This window comes from Lichenostomus cassidix, chromosome 2, assembly GCF_008360975.1.
Source record: "Lichenostomus cassidix isolate B80296 chromosome 2, HeHo_3.0, whole genome shotgun sequence".
Classification (NCBI taxonomy): Eukaryota; Metazoa; Chordata; class Aves; order Passeriformes; family Meliphagidae; genus Lichenostomus; species Lichenostomus cassidix.
In genome coordinates, this window is record NC_139482.1 from 58,684,665 (window position 1) to 58,701,353 (window position 16,689).

The 16,689-nt window shown below is 39.3% G+C and overlaps 1 long non-coding RNA gene across 3 annotated transcripts in view; it reads left to right on the forward strand.

The window, feature by feature from the left end:
• The window catches only part of LOC146441434 (uncharacterized), a 258,283-nt gene that overhangs the window by 71,563 nt on the left and 170,031 nt on the right, over window positions 1-16,689 (forward strand). For all 3 annotated transcript variants that reach the window (XR_014849913.1, XR_014849915.1, XR_014849914.1), the window contains exon 3: window positions 10,701-10,789. This is a non-coding gene — a long non-coding RNA (uncharacterized LOC146441434). The remainder of the gene's footprint in view (window positions 1-10,700; window positions 10,790-16,689) is intronic.

Consider the following 16,689-nt stretch of genomic DNA (forward strand, 5'->3'; position numbering starts at 1 on the left):
TTACGAAAGTTATAAAGATTCATGTTTGTTTTGGGTGAAGGCTTCAAAGGCTCACAGGCTTCCTTACACAAGGATGCAGTCAGGAAATATGAAGGCAGGAAAAAAAGATTGTGGATCTGTTTTGTATAAAAAGGGGGTCATAAAGCCACTGTCCTTGCTTAGCGTCAATGGAAAGGCAGTGTAGTCATGGATTTCTTTGCACTATATGTCTTTGATGTTTGTGTTAGTTGCAGCCAATAAAGCTTCTTTCTTTTCTTTACATGTACGCCTTAGTAATGTAAAATGCAGTGACATATTCATAAGGCAAATTGTAAACAGTGTGCTAAAGCTTAGCGACTTAATGCCTGTAGTTTTGAGGTGCTGGATGATGGGATGTATTCCAGTCCATATGTTCTGCAGATTGCAATTAGTAAAATCCTCCTGCTGCTATGTGGGATAAAGTGTGAGTTAGGATTTAAAGCTGTATATTTGTATATTTTTTTTTCTTTGATAAGTTACTGAAGGAATTACCTCATCAGGCCCTTCCAGTACTAAAGATAACTCACTCATGTGGCTTTTCCAGGCTGGTCTGTATCTGGAGGCCTTGTGATATTGTTGTATATCGCCCATGTTAGTAATTTTATTAGATGATGTTAAGATATGGCTGTAAATCAGAGTTCTAACATGGTATTATGAATGTCTGTAGGAACACAGGTTTTTTATATACCATGTCAGACGCTTAACGCTTAAATGATGGTGCACAGATATGTACCAAGGATGGATGAAAATAAAAGAAACTATTTCTTGTCCCATTCAATCAATTGACTCCTTTCATGAAGAAAGGAAGGAAATGCTTAGTGTTAATATGCAGTTACTTATATATGCTGTCAGAGGTGTTATCTGCTATGTTTTAAATATCTAGGAGTCTTGGTCAAGAAAAAAGGTCTTGTCCTTGTGTTTTCTAGTTGTAAGTATTTTTCCTACCCCTGATGTTCCCACCCCTCCACCCCCTCACTTTTCTTTTAGGAGGCTTCCACTTAATGAACCTGCACACAGGAAGTGATTCAGATTGTAGAATGGACACAGGCAACATGCATATGCATGAGAAGATGCTGTGAGATAGTCAGGGCTTTGAAAAAAAGTCACCATGGAGCAGTAATCCCACAGAGTAGTGACTCAGGAGGACTCAGTGTCCTTGAGTTGCTTCTTTGAAATTGTTGCCCTTTGTCAATATTTCCCTATGTGGGCATTATTGATTGGGTTATTTATGTTCATTAATAGGTTAAACTTTACATCGCTCTTGTGGTGAGGTAGCTCTTTGTTTCAGTGGGGGGCTGAAGTTACAGAATACCCAAGCAGTGTTTCAGTTTGCCTTTGTGGGCATGCTGCAGAGATGTTTCGACTGTTTTTGAGCTCCCTCTGGGTCTGTGGGAACCACGATTTAGGGAAAAGAGAGGGTTCTTATCCCAGCGCTAGGACAGGATATAGCTGGGGCTCCTCTAGGTCAGGATATGATATGCAGCTGAGCTCAGTATTGGGATGTAGCCTAAAACTGACTTAGCCAAGGCTGCCTGGCAGGCAGCTGAGATCTCTCCCTGCTGCTGCTGCTTGGACAAATGATTACGTGACAGAAACTGACCAATCCAGGACATGTTCATTTAAAATCATAACTGTAAGTCAATCCCCCACTGATTTAATCAAACTGAAGCTGAGGAGTGGCAGCAGACACTTCAGTGTTACAAACTGCTCAGAACCCAAGCTGGTCCTTCACTTTGGCACAACCCCCTGCAGCATTACAGGTTGGGGACAGTGGCTGGACACCAGCCAGGCAGAAAAGGACCTGGGTACTGATTGACAGCAGCTGAACGTGAGTCACCAGGTGCCTGCATGGCCAAGAAGCCAATGGCATCCTGGCCTATATCAGGAGTAGTGTGGCCAACAAGACCAAGGCAGTGATTCTTCCCCTGTACTTGGCACTGGTGAGGCCACACCTTGAATGCTGTCCCCTGTTCTGGGCCCCCCAGTTCAGGAAGGATGTCGAGCTGCTTGAGTCTGTCCAGAGAAGGGCAATAAGGCTGGTGAAAGGTCTGGAGCACAAGTTCTGTGAGGAGCAGTTCAGGGAGTGGGGTTGTTTAGTCTGGAGAAAAGGAGGCTCGGGGGACCTTTTCATTTTAGAGCAGCCTGAAAGGAGAGTGTAGCCAGATGGAGGTTGGTCTCTAGTCCCATGTAGCCATGGGCAGGACAAGAGGACACAGTCTTAAGCTGTGCCAGGGGAGGTTTTAGTTGGACATTAGGAAAAATTTCTTCACAGAAACGGTGTTTGGGCATTGGAATGAGCTGCCCAGGGACATGGCAGAGTCACTGTCCCTGGAGGTGTTTAAGAAAAGACTGAATATGGCATTAATTGATTCTGTGATTCTGTGGTTAACTGAGTGTTGAACAGCACTACATGGGAAAAAGCAAGCAAAGTTAGTTTTCTTGGCAATAGTTACCCTTGTTTTCCATTTTAGGAGGATCTAGGGCTCTGTGAAATATAACTAGAGATTGCTGTAACAAGTCAGCTTCCTCTTATGCTCAGCACTGACTCTTAAATTGGCTCCAAAAACTCTAAAAATAGATTTACAGTGTGATTGTTGCAAGATTAATGTTATGGATTCTAAGGATGTAAATTATAGTTTGGTTTGGGAAGGTTTGCTTGTATAAATCTCTCTTAAATACCCTCAAGCAATATTAAAGGGGTGGAGGATCTTCTGTTTTGGGTTTCTGTTGGAGTACTTGTTCCAAGAACTGACTTCAGTTTGACTCTAGTGGCAGAAGGTGAAACCTGACAAAATTTCCACTGAGGGTTGAGAAAATCAAACCAGTTTTGGAATCCAGACCCAAATCTGAGAACTCTCCCAAGGTTGTCAGTCTAAAGGTGTTCCATTAATTCAATGGGCATCCTTGCCACAATGAATTTGGTGATGAGCAGCCTTACAAATGGAAGCTGTAAAAACCATTACAACAGCAAAAATCAGTTTTGTCACTGAAGCAGCAGGTGTTCAGACAGCCTTTCTTTTCTGCGGTCCTGCCTCAGAGCTGCTGCTGTAAACCTGAGAAAACGCTGATTGATATTTACACTTAGGCATCCTTATGTTGCTGTGATGGTACCCAGGGACAGTTGTCTGGTGGTGTTTGCTATAATATAAACTATGGCAATATGATCATGTCACTGTTTCTAGTTATTCATGGAAGTAACTGATTTTATCAGAGATTGGAGTAGTATCTTTTAAAAAAGCAACGATTCTCCATTCTGAATTTGCTACCACTATAATTAAATTAAGTATATATGTTCTTAGATCTAATAAAACTAAGTATTTGCTTTTTGAATCGGAAGGTATTCTCTTTGTTCCAGAAGTGTCATGAAGCTTTTAGAGCAGGTGTTTAAGTGAGTTACTGTTTAAAGATACATAGACAAAAACAATAAAAAATACTGTTTGATATCTTATTTACTATTTCTTGTGGCTCCTCTTTAGAAACTTGAATACAGTGTTTTCTTACCTATCAATGCTTTTTCACTTGTTTTTGTATCAAGAAAATATATTCCATTTCTACTCTCTTTTTAAAGAAGTTAAAACTTCTCTGTGTTGTCAGAGGCATAGGAATTTTCTCAAGTCTGGGTTCTTCAGTTATTTTGTAGTGAATGTTGCAATATCACTGAATGGCTAAAGTTATTCACAAGAATTGTAACCAATAGGAAAAAACCAAATCAATGTTTTTGCATTGTTGCTGCATTTTGGAAAAAAGATTTTTGGCAGTGTAGAAAAGGTGTATGTAATAAGCTCTAAATTTTAAGTATAGTGAGAAGAATATAAGAGGAAATTGCCTGTATTTTTATGAGCATGACTCATAAGGGATATGTTTTCTGTGGTTAATATTCAGTGGGTTTTGCCCTCCTGAAATACAGAGTCCTGTGCACAAAACTCCATCACTTGGCTGATCTTTGGCCTTGTCTTGTTTTTTGGTTGATCTCCACTGTCTTTAGTCAGAGGCAGCTGTATTTTCCTAGTGCACACCAGGGGTAAATACTGCCCCAATGCACTCAGGCCAGATTCTCTCCCTGTTTTATGTCTGCACTGCACTATGTAGTGGACATGGGGAATGCTCTCAAACCTAAACTCCTGCTTTTGGAACCAGCTGAAATCTGACTGCTTTAGTAGATGTTTTGGCAAGCACATGGAAGCTGTACTTGCTGATTGCACTGTCAGTGATGACAGTCTTGCAATCCCAAACCTGAGTGTTTGTGCAGTCCCATGGGACACCATGCTTAGATGCTTTCTGGCTGTTCAGTGCAGTGTGGGCATGCTTCCTGCTGTCTCAGGTGAGTAGGTGCAGCCAAAAGTGGGGTCTCAGGAGGAGGACAACTGAGAAAGTACAAAAGGGATTGGTGGGAACAACACAGGAGCTCCCCCTGGCTTTCCTTGAAGTGGATATTAATGTTGTTTAGAGACAAAAAACCCAAACAATGCGATAACAACAAAAAGTTACTGGCACACCTTTGCTGAATCCAGCAGGAAAAGAAAATGTAACAGATGCTTGACATCTTCAGTAACTTTATTAATTTAGTAGAAGAATGCAGTAGATACATATGTTTCTATGCTGCCTGTGTGAGGTACTGGTGTTGGTACTGGTATTATTTCTGTTCTGTGTAATCCCTGACGTTTTCTAATGTGCAACTATCACTAGTTAAGAAAACTAAAAGCAAGTTAAGTATAGAACTAAAGCCATCTGGTAGTTCAGACAGAAAAGTTAGATAATTACCTGTTCTTGTCAAGGGACAGTGATTAAAATAGGGCATCTTCATAATAGTGACTAGTTTGCAAGGGACTTCCTGGAAGCCACCTGGGATAATGATAATGAAAAGAAGAAAATTAAAAAGGGGGGGGGGGATGGTGCCGTTATAGCTCATGATGACTTTTGTAAATGAATTAAGTCAGCTTTTAACTTGAAGGCTGCTTGCTATTTTGGTACTTTGGAAAGAAACAAAGATTGAGTTTTCTGACTGTTTGGCAATGTGATGCCACTAGATCATCAGCCAGGTTACTGCTGGAGATCCTTATTAACATTTCTGTGTCAAGCTCTGGTTTCATCGCTCACATCCTTATTAACTTGTGAGTGCTGTTGGCACAGCTCATCTTCAAAGGCCACTTTAATCTGTGTAACCTGATGGCTCCTGCTCAGGTAATTTGCTCCTTTTGGGGAATTAGCACTATTAAGAAACAGTAGAAGAGAAAGAACATCAGAACAGCATTACTGCATCATTCTTTGGCAGCTGATGATTGCAATATACCTAACAATGTTAGTGTAATATGAATTTATATTGATATACCTCTTAAGGAATAAGCTGTTTAGCAAGTAATGCTTAGAAGGGAACCTCTTGGTGTAGTGGGAGGAAGGATCTGTTTAGCTTTGTCAGCTCCAGCCCACCCTCCAGCACTAGTGTGGAGGGGCTCACTGCTCTCTTTGGCCTTTACTGCTGAAATCTTGTCCTCATGCAAGAAGACAGCAGCAGGGAAATATCCAAAGGCTGCATAGCACTTGCTCTTTCCTACATTTGGATTCCTTAGTGTATGTCCTATGCCAATGTGATAATTTGAATCAGTGAAGTCTGACCTGAATCATCTAAGTAGTCTCGCTTTGAGGACATACTGCTGAGGGCAGCTATTCTAAATACACTAGTAGGATAAAATAAACGTGCAATGAGAATGCCCCATCATTGGTAAAATGTAATTAAATGCCTTTTCCCTTCATATGAATAAAAATCCTATATCTAAATAAAATTAATTGAAATTTATTCTGCTTTTTAAAAAAAAATTTGACAGTTGCTACTTACTTAACAATTCTAGTAAAGAGCTGTTCATGCTATTTCAGAGGCTTGTAAGAATTACAGTGTGACTGTAATACTTTCTCATGTAGAATATGCTGGAAATCTATTGAAAATATAACCAAGTTCAGTACTTAAATTAAAATGTGGGCAAGAATTAAAAGTACTCTGGGTTTTCTGTGCTTAGATTCTCTTGAAAAAAAGATTCTTCTAAATTATTTTCATTAAATGGAGCTTTTATGTCTCTTTATTCCTTGATTAGGAAAGCAATGATTTGAAAAATTCAAGATACTGAGGTCTCAAAAGTGTCGGAGATGCTCAGCTTCAGAAAGCATAAGTAAACAATTCAGTGCAATATGCTCAAAATAAATTGCTGTGAATGCTTGTGGATATACAAATATTTCTGATCAGTTTAATGGGTCAAACTTTCATATAATTAGAAGGGTGCTGACTGTACTCATGCATGATCAAGTTAATAATGTCTCAATGCATTCTGTATAAAACAGTAACGTGAGGCATCTGGTGAATGCTTATCTGAGGCTTCTTGTAAGAAGTGTTGAATCTGAACACTGTCTTACGAATTTTCTCTTCCTTTTTTATTTTATATTGAGAAAATTAAACTATTAAAAACTGCTTTTGAAGTACTTTCTTGAAAACCATCAAAAGCAGAAAATCCAGATTTTAGATTCCAAATGCAGGTTGTCACTCATGTTTTAAATTCTGCCCGCTCATGACCTATTTCAACATCTACACTTGGTGACCTGATGGCCATGCTTCTGCTTTGTAACATTATTTTTTGGTGACAGTCTTTTCCATTATGCCCACTCAAACTGACTTTCCAGCATTCTTCACACTTTTATTGTTATTTAGTTACATGGAAGAAAATGGACTGAGAAATTGACAACCAAAGTGAAGCACAAATAGGCTTTTCACTTGGCAGTGTTATAACTGTATTCAGATAATTCTTGCAAATGAATAAATTACTGTCAAAGGTATGAGATAATAGCATGGGTGGCTGTGGTTGAGCATTGTGAATTCTGAATAATCTCTTGGTGGAGTAAAATTTAATCTGGTTTTAGAATTCAGATTTTTTAGTTTTTAAGACCTAAAGTTTTTATGTGGTATGACAAACCACCAGAATTTTCCTCCCACCCAAGTTGTATCCCTCTAATGTGCCAGAGTTTTTTCACATCTGCTCTTTGAGTGTCTGATTATAGATTTTTGTTTTGTCCTGTACTTTGTATGAGTTGGTGAAATTCAGATTTTCCTGTGGATAAGCCTTTGGCTTTTCAGTTGCTTCTGTCTTGCAAAGAAATTAATTCCTTCAAGCCAGTGAGTCTGCAGCTCCAGCTGTGACTGTAGATGAATGTTCTTGCAGGGTCATGTACTGTAGCTCTGAACCTAAATAAAAGGATTAACAAGAGTTCACTAGGAGGAAAAACACTTAATTTCACTATAGTAACTATGAGAATCCATAGGGAAAACCAATAAAGCTTTACTATTAAAATTGTTAACAAATGATTATTCCACCCTGACCCTCTCTTCCTGCTGTTATTGTACTTTTGGAACTGTAACAAATCATGGGATTGACCTAGTTTATGGTAGTGCTTTAGTCCCTGGCCTACAAATGATCTTTTTCTTGTAAAACAATTCTTAGTGTCCTTCTTTTCAGAAGCGATGGTGGTATTTATGAAGGAAACAATGTTTTCTGATGCATTTCATACAATCTGCTGCCCCAAAACTCTGCTTGGTGTGAAGGAAGAAGGGGCAGCACATAGACAGTGATACTGGGACCGAGCCTGGCAGCCATCAATACCCAGCTGATACATCTCATTGCCCCAGAAGAGCATGACTGATTCCCACAGCAAGAACACACTGCTTTTAGTGATTCCTGGCAGAGAAGGAGGATTTCTAGTCTCACTTTTGGTTGTATATATAGACCTCATTGTCTCATCTCCAAGCAGCACCTCTGCTCAGAATGGGGGAGAGCAGAGGGGCTTCCTCACTCAGGGATATCTCAGCTGGCTGTTGATGACTCTCGTACAGCTGCTCTCCACTCAAGCAAGTGGTGTGAAGGGCAAAGCCACTGCTCAGGGCAATGGTCTGAGCCTTCAGGGCTTTTCTGTCTCTCATGGAGATGCAAGGAGAGGGCGGAAGGATTTTGATCATAGTGATCTTGACTCTCTCCCCAGCATTTTTGGACTGCCAGCCTCCAGGAGCACTATTATCTGAGTAGACAAGGCAACACTTGTATCTGTTTCATTGGGAAGGAAATCAGGTAATTGCAATTTAATAATGTGACTGTCCTCATCAGCTTATGAAATCAAACAGACAAAAGCTGTGTAATTTTAAAGGATGAATCTTGGTGTTAGCTTTGTCTTTTGCTTCATTTGAGCTTTGGAGGTGATGAGAAAGTCCTGGTTGGTAGGTTGGTGACCATTATGAGCCCCAGTCTAAAAAATGCCACAGTGCCCATCTGGGTTACCTGCTGGAAGCTTCTGATGTTGAAGCCAAGGCATGAAGGCAGGTGCATGAATAGGTCTCCCCAAAAATGGTCCGGGTTCTGCTTGAACACACACTTAGCACCAAGAATTGGAAAGCATTTTGGGTTCTGTCTTGTGCTTTTGTTTTCCTTACTTTTGCTTCAAATATTTTGCCCCTTTGAGACATGTTTATGTGCCTAGTATATATTTGCAAAGAAATGTAACTTGTAATAGTATTCATCAATGTGTCTTTCATCAGTAGGTCACCTAATACTTTTTTCTTTTTTTCGAGAAAAGAAGAATTTATGGTTAACATTGTGCTGCATTTCAACAATGTTTTTCATTTGTGACCAGATGAGAATCACACTCAACTTTGACTGTTGACCTACTCTGTTTGTTTCTCTCCAGTTTTCTGGCTTGCATACTCAGGAATGTGTATTTTGGGTTTTTTCTCTCCCTCTTCATGATTATTTTGTGCAGCACTTTCTGAAACTGTAAGGACTACCAGCAGTCCATAGGGATGGCCTAGGAGCCACAGTCTGAATAGAATTCCACACAAACTTTAGTTCTTTGCTATACTCTTGCTCCAACACTCTTTGAGCCAAATGTTTTTGATCGTCTCTTGCTTAATAATTAATGTGACATTAATTAATCACAAGTGGCAACTGTCCTTTAAAGTAACGAACTGCAGTTAAATAAATTAGGTATGCTCTTCTATCAACTAATTTTTTGACAGGTTGGTTTGATTTTTTTTTTTTTAATGGCTCTGTGTTCAGGTAAGCAGCCTGTTCTTTAGAGATATCTCTGTTTTTCCTACGTTCTTCAGTGATGGGCCTCCTTGGGCCTCCTTGCAGAAATTGCAGATTCTGTTGGAAGAGACTTGGATTTTAAAAGCCTTTTGTGAGAACAGTTGGCTGATATTCTGGCTGGATTTTCATACCTTAGAGTTATAAGGTGAAAATTATAGATCAAAGCCACTGCAAGTAATGTTTGGTCTCTCAGGTGTCTCTATGTATGTTAGGTCTTTCATTGGTTCATTGTTGGGTTCACACAAACAGGATTTAAACATGGATAGGGAACTGTAATTTAGGGTGAAAAGAAACAAATTAGAAAAGTGAATATTAGATAAAACATTTTATATTTTGTAGAGAACGAGATGAGTATCTGTGTGTGGATCTTGTAAGCTTTGTCTCCTAATAAATGAAGTGCAGTAAAACACAATTGTAGCCATGTCCTGAGTGGTGCTTTGCTAAGCCTCACTTACTGGAGTGGGCAGTTGGACTGTCCATGAGAAGCAACTGCATTGAAGCAGCAGAAACCAGAATGTTCTTCCATGTGCTACAGATTGCTGGAAATTGAATGGGACCTATGTGGAGATTGCATTGTGTACCTCAGATCTGATGGAAGATAGTTTTGTAATGTGCAAAAGGGAGGAAATGTGTGTTGTAGATGTAATTCACAATATAATATCATGTTCTTTGTAAAAGCAGACCCATCTGAGTGCTGTTATGCAGAAGGACATTTCCTGTGTCCTAGAAACCATGTTTTTTCCACGAAGTTTATGGTGCTATGCTTGCAGACCTGGGAGTTAACTGCAGTACATGAAATCTTAAAGGTTAATTTCCTGTCTGCATCATTACTCTGTTAATCAAGCAGACGCATGTAACACTAATGGTGCATATTTTTTCGAATTTGGTATTTGATTTCTAATAAGAAGACTTTGCAGAGATACTGTTTAACTGGTGTAAGTTGCAGAGCTATTTAATGTACTCGTGTTGTGGCTCTAAAGTCAAAATGCAGTGCTAAACAAAGCTGTGTCCAGAATTTTAAAATATTCTTTGTACCTGGACACTTGAACAGAGCTTTCCAACTGAAAATAAAGGAAAAATGTTAAGGAAAGACATATTTCACATTTAACCTAAGTAATTTTTTCTATAAAAGGCAACCATAATTTGGAAACGTTATTTCTTTTTCTGTGAGAACCAAAAAACTTCTCTAGAATTAGTGTGAATTAATATCAACAAGTGAATATGTAGATGCAGCATGGGTGCCAAATCATTAAACTGACTGTGGATTACTGTTTCTCTTGTTATTCTTCTATTTTTACATGTCATGTTGATTTTTCCATCTATATTTAGTTTTGTTAGTAATTGTGTTACGTGTGGTTCTGATTCTGCCTCAGCAGAATGTATCACAACTTTGAATGCATGGAGAAAGTCTAAAAAAAAATTGCATTTAAAATAATGAATTATTGGAACTAAAATAAACCTTGGAAATTCAGTGTCACACTGAATTCTGAAGTATTATTGTTCTATTTGTAATGGATTTGCTGGATTTTATATTGTGTAACATGCTATTTCTTTTTAAACGCTTAGGAGTTCACCAGATCTCTTTGTTCTGTGGTTGATGAAGAATTATCCTGGGACAGCAGTAATGATAGATGGATGAGCAGAACACACTTCAGGTAAGAAATCAGATGTATGCCATTTGGTGTGGCTGTTCATTAACTTTCCTCACATTGTTTCAGTTCAGCTTCAATTATAGCAGACTTTAATGTTACACCACTAAAATCTACTGAATATAAAATATAAATCTCTTGTCTACATGAATGTTTACATATATCTCTCTGTAAATCAGTGTCAGCAGGTTTTTTGTTTTCCTTCCAGATTTGGTAACCCTGGTAACAGATGCTACTGCTGCTATTACAGTCTTTACCCTTGCTACTGTATAAATTTCCATAAGAATTTTATTTCACATTAGCAGTTACAAGTATAGGTCTGAATATAAGGATAATTTCAGCATTTCTTGAGTGGTTTAGGTAACTAAACTTGTTCTTTAAGGCTGTGCCAATTCAGTATATAGTTGTCAAGTTGTTGATACCCTTGGAAGTTAATTCAAGCTTGTTAAAGCCTGCATAAAGGCAGGCAAAAGTTGGTACTGATTTAATGCTTGCTGCGCCACAAGCTTCCCAGGAAAACATAGACAAATTATTTAGTTTCTGTATCAGTGGGAACTGCATGCCTACATACCAATATGCTTGCATTTCTGGTAGATAAAATAGTGTGTCCAGAGTACTTTTTTATGCACAGCTCTGATATGCCCAGGGCTACATTGAGCTTTCTGTGCACCTGAGGATCAAATTTGTTGTGCTGGAGGGTAGAGCTGCTAGGCAGCCAGTGCTGGGAAGTTAAGGTGGGTACTGCTGTTTCAGCTAAAAGTGAGAGACTTGGGCTTATAAGTAAGTGCTGTTTTAAGTCACACGTGGGTTTTAGTATCTTTGGGCTTCCAATTGCCCTCTTCTTTCCTTCCTTTGTAAGAGCATTGTGAGGATAGGCACAGTGAAGGCTGTGTTGTGTTCAGGCTGGAGCCAGATGTGCAGATACAGTGTTAAAGAGGTGTCTTAAGGCAAATTCACAAAATAAACAAAGGAATGACCCTGGAGTTTACTTTATTCTCCAACTTGCAGGGTGCAAGAGCATAAACATAGCAAACACATCAAAATGTCAGTGTCTGTAGATCAAGGACCAGGTTAGGCCTAGAGCTTTAGGGAAGGCACTGTAGCCTCCTGTCCCATGGAGTGACTGACAGCTGATGCCAAGAGAGGAGAGTGGAGCATGTGGTAGCTTTCCAGATCAACCTCTCGTGGTCCACAGATGAAGGACATCTGAGTCAGTGCTGGATAGTCTTGGCTATGTTTTCTGCTTCTGTGAATTTGTGAGGCTGTGTTTTGACCCCAGGTGGATTTTTAGGCTCTGCAGCTTTATACTGTTCAGGATTCCCGAGCTGAATTCCAGGAGGGAGAAAGCCAGTAGTCAGTAGTCCCTGAAGTTAATTTTGAACCTCCTACTTGCTAATTTCATTTAACCTGGGGACTGAGTGATCACGCCAGGAGACTCAGAGTGGAGCTGCGCCTTTTCTGCTCCGGTGGGGTTGTAGGCAAGAATGATGGGTGTGAAGCTTTAAAGAGAGCTTAAAAAGCAGCTTGACTAAAATCTCCGTGAAGTGAAATGAAACTGCAGGATGTCTGTGGCCCTCCCACTGCTACTGCATTCCTAACGAATAGGTTTGAGGCAGCTGCTCAGACCTGTCTTGCTGTTCTCTTCTAGTCTATTTCCCATGATTTTAATAGTAATTTGGGCTTTATGTTCTGTACCTCCTAGAGTTGCAGAAACCAGCAGAGAAGATGCTATGTCATGTAAGCTGTTAAGCAGTCATCCTGACATTTTTTTTTTCCTGACAGGATTCAAGATTGTATGGAAGAAACTACTGTAAATTTAAAATATCCTGGGGATACACACTCAATGGGTTGAGCCTCCCAGCAAGACATTAAAATATAGGACCATTAATCAGAACTGAACTATATTTTTTCTTCTTGTTGTTCTTTTGCACCTTTAAAACATTGCTTTTGGGTTCACAGGAGGTTTAGATGGGCTAAAAGGAAAAAAAAGTAATTGCCCAGAATCATTGCACTGAGTACCTGACTCTGCATATTGCACCTGATGTGTCATGGCTAGGGAAGGAAGTGTGAATATTGCATAAGTTTACCTGACTTGCTTAGATGGAGTCTCAGAAAAGCACTATGCAATATATATGACATTAACTATTATGATAGGGTTGCTGAACTGGAAAAGGCTGAAGGTGGGCTCCTCTGAAAAGGTAAAATCTGAATGTGCTAACTACAGGATTCAGAGTGCAACACTTTTAAGTATAAAGGCATTTTAAATTCTGTAAAAGCAAGCAGAAACCAAAACAGCTCTTAGCTAAAATCTTAGACCCAGTTGAAGGAGAATAATTTAATTATACTGATTCTCCTTCTTGGCAGAGAATATTTGGGAGACAGAATTTATGCAGCTGGACAGAAGTTTGGTTTATTTTTGCTCTCAATTTTTGTTTTTGTTAAAAACAGTGGATATCTTGGACTTAATATATGATTACAGAACCAGCTGAATGTTGTACACTGTTTTCTATCCCAAGTGTGTCCTTATTTTCCCTTCTGTGTCTATATTTGGGGCTAAATCCTTGTGAGATACAGGGCAAATTGGATATAGCATATCATATAAGGCTAATTCACTTGAAGATGACTTCACTGTGTGCATTCTGATGACACATGGAAAAGCACATAAAAGACTGCCAAGCCAGCTTGCTCACTTAAAGGAAACTGTTGGGCACCTGTTCCTCAAGTCCCCAGAAAATGGGCAAAGTTTTTCCCCTGAATCCCTTTTGTGAGGCTGATGGACACTGAACTTGCTTGTTGTACAAAATATTTAATGGAGAACCAAAAGAAGGAACCTTGAATGAAAAAGCTTTGCAATACTAGAACTGTGAGTGAACTGTTTGCTTGCTGTTTTAAGCCTTCAAAAGGGAGATATGGTTGGGAGACGGGCAATTCTGCTTTGTTTTCCTGTACAAGAAGGAGTGGCTGAGAAAAATGTGGTGAGAGAGTTGGGAATTGGAGAGAGTGAGTTGGACAATTTGATTGGACTAGAAAGAATAAGGTTTATCCACAGATCCTCTGGATGCATGTGAATATGTGGAGGTGAATTGTTTCTTGCCAGAGATGTATATAAAATTGTAAAAACAAAGCAGGTTTTTTAATTTTTTTTTTTTTCTGTAGCAGGATATAACTGGATTGTAAACTTTGGCAGGACTCTTAACATCTGAATCCTTCTTGAAACTCTGACAATGTTTTTGTAGAGCTGATTCTGGAATGGGAATAAATGAGAAATTTTTCTATTGTCTCCCTCCTGTTAATTAGATGAAATAGTAAGTTTTATATTTGTCCAGAAAGTGGTCAAAACAAACAAGAAATTGAGATTGGAGGAGCCAAACAAGGATAAATAATGAGCCAATTTCTCAAACTGGCATTGACATACCAAGAGTTTGGAAAAAGTATGCTTGCAAGCTTTCTTTATTATTATAACCTCTTGAACAGAATAGTCCCGTCCAAACAGCTATAAACACTTTCCAATAGAGAAGTTTATGACCTAGTTTCTGACTGAAACACAGTATCACAGTATGTGGAAAGAACTTTAAGTGAAGATGCTGGTGGCAGTGCCTCTAGCGCAATGCATTAGAAACTTGATGTATTGCCTTTTGCAAACACTTGTTAATTGGAGTCAAGTGGAGTGAATTTGAAAATTGTTTGCCTTTTTTTTGGTAGGTATCGACACTTAAATGCTTAGGTTGGCATGCAGAATTTTTATACTATGTCTGAATTTTTTAACAGAGCAGTGTTTGGAAAAATGATCATTCTAGGGTTATCTCAACAGGAATTCAGCAATTATAGGATATCTTTCTAGATTCTGTGTTTGGAGCAGTGAAGAGAAAATAAAGGTGCATGTAGTCTGTTCACAGTTATAAATCTGTTCTGGAGAGACAGAGATAATTTTGATTAGGCCTCGTTCCATTCCTGTGAAGAGCAGGGCAAGGACATGATGAGAGTGTGCTCAGAGGAGGTTGGAACAAAAAATACTTAATTTGGGATTTGTGCATCCAGTTCACTTCAACTGGAGAAATGCAGCCATGCAGGAGGTGTCAGACCAGGCCACATTTCAATTAGCTGCTCTGGTGAGAGGCTGGCAGACACACGCCTTCTGTGCTGGGGGGGAAGCAATGCATCAGTAGAGAAGACCAGCTGTTGCAAGTTGGGGGAGTTTGGTTTGTTTCCTTTTCTTGCCTTTCCTGTGACTCACTGGTGTAACTGAAAGTGAGGGAGCTGTGCTGATCACCATCAGCTGCAGCTGTGGCCAATACCAATCATCCCTTTCTTCTGCTTTTCCAAGGAGCTTGGGAGTGATCTTGAAAGCACAGATCATTCATGTCAAGAAGAGTTTTTGAATGTTGTTGAAATACATTAAATAATACTTGGTTAGCATGGAAAGAGCTATAGTTAAAATTCTTGCAGTGTTTCAATTATAATTGCTTTATTGTTTCAGTTGCTTATAACTTCCTGAAATGCTCATGTCTCAAGCTGAAATTTACCAGACTTGATCTTGGCCTGACAGTGACCTTTCTTCTCTTTTCTTCTTTGTTTCTCTTTTTTCTATGCTATTAAATGAATATGGCTTATGCATTTCATTTACAATTAGAAGAAAATAGCAGCAAAATGCATTATAGCTATTGCATTAAAGCTCTGAGACTGACTAGCTCAAGCAGTGCAGATGTTAAAAAGGTGAAAATCATCAAAAGTACTTACTGAATCTTAACAGAATCTGTGAGAGGGAGCACTCAGAGAGATACCAGCTTTAGGTCTTGAACTTTCTCTCCATCATGCACATGCATTACTCTCCGTCATAATTATACTGCTGTTTTTCCTGATCAGTGCTTAGCTGAATGAAAAAATAGTCCTTGGTGAAAGAGCAGATGTGTTTTTCAGTGTTTTCTATGACCCTGGCAAGACTGGGCTTTGGGAATTCAGGCAAACAGTGTGCAATGGGAGCCTTCTGGGGCATTTCTCCTGTCCCACAGTTCAGGTTGAAAATGCTGAAGCTTCCAGAAACTCTTCTCCCCAAAAAATTGTTTGTTTTAACACAAATTTTAAAAATACTTTTTCATCAGCTCTACTCAAGCTGTTGGCTGTAGTAGTTTAAATCAGAACCCAAATGTGTTAGGGGATGGATCTTAAACCTGGGATGGAAATGATGGAAATAAATTGTTAAGTGCTTTCCTTTAAATTAATGCTGATATCGTGTGTCTTTATTAACTTATGTAAAGGCCACTGGTGATGGTGGTGATGCTGCTAAAAAGCAAATTATGGGGTTTGACTTCTTCACTTGTAATGTGTGTTTCAATAACAAAATAGTCATGTGCTTGCCTCTTGGCTTCCACACAAGCTCGCTTTGCCTTAAAGAAGGACTGTGGGTTTTGCCAAGGAGAATCATTGTGAGTGTGTCTTAAAAGAAATATAAGAAGCTTTTCATTTGTAGAATTGGCTTCTCATGGTCTCTTCTGTTCCCTGGGAAATATCACTTCACGTGCATACATGAATCATCTCTGTTTCTATTGTTAAATGGCTGGGTATTCCCAGTGATGCAGGCAAGTGCCTCACTCTAGGAGCTGCAGGGCAGCAGCAGAGAGCGGGTGAGAACTGAGCTGCCAGTGGACCTGGCAGAAGTTCCCTGTGCTCTTCTGCCCTCTAACTTACATTTTGAGTGAATTCCCTAACTCTCAACTTCCTGTGTGATATCACAATTCTCTGATCTTGTAGAGGACTGTAGAAACTTCATTTATTGCTTGTCATAAAGTTGTATTGATCACCTGCAAAGCTGTCCCTTTCAGGAGCTCGGGAGTGCTGTTCAGGCACTGCTTCAGCAGCATTAGGTAAAAGTAAGATAAAAGCAAAATGTAAAGCTGCTAGGTAAGGTG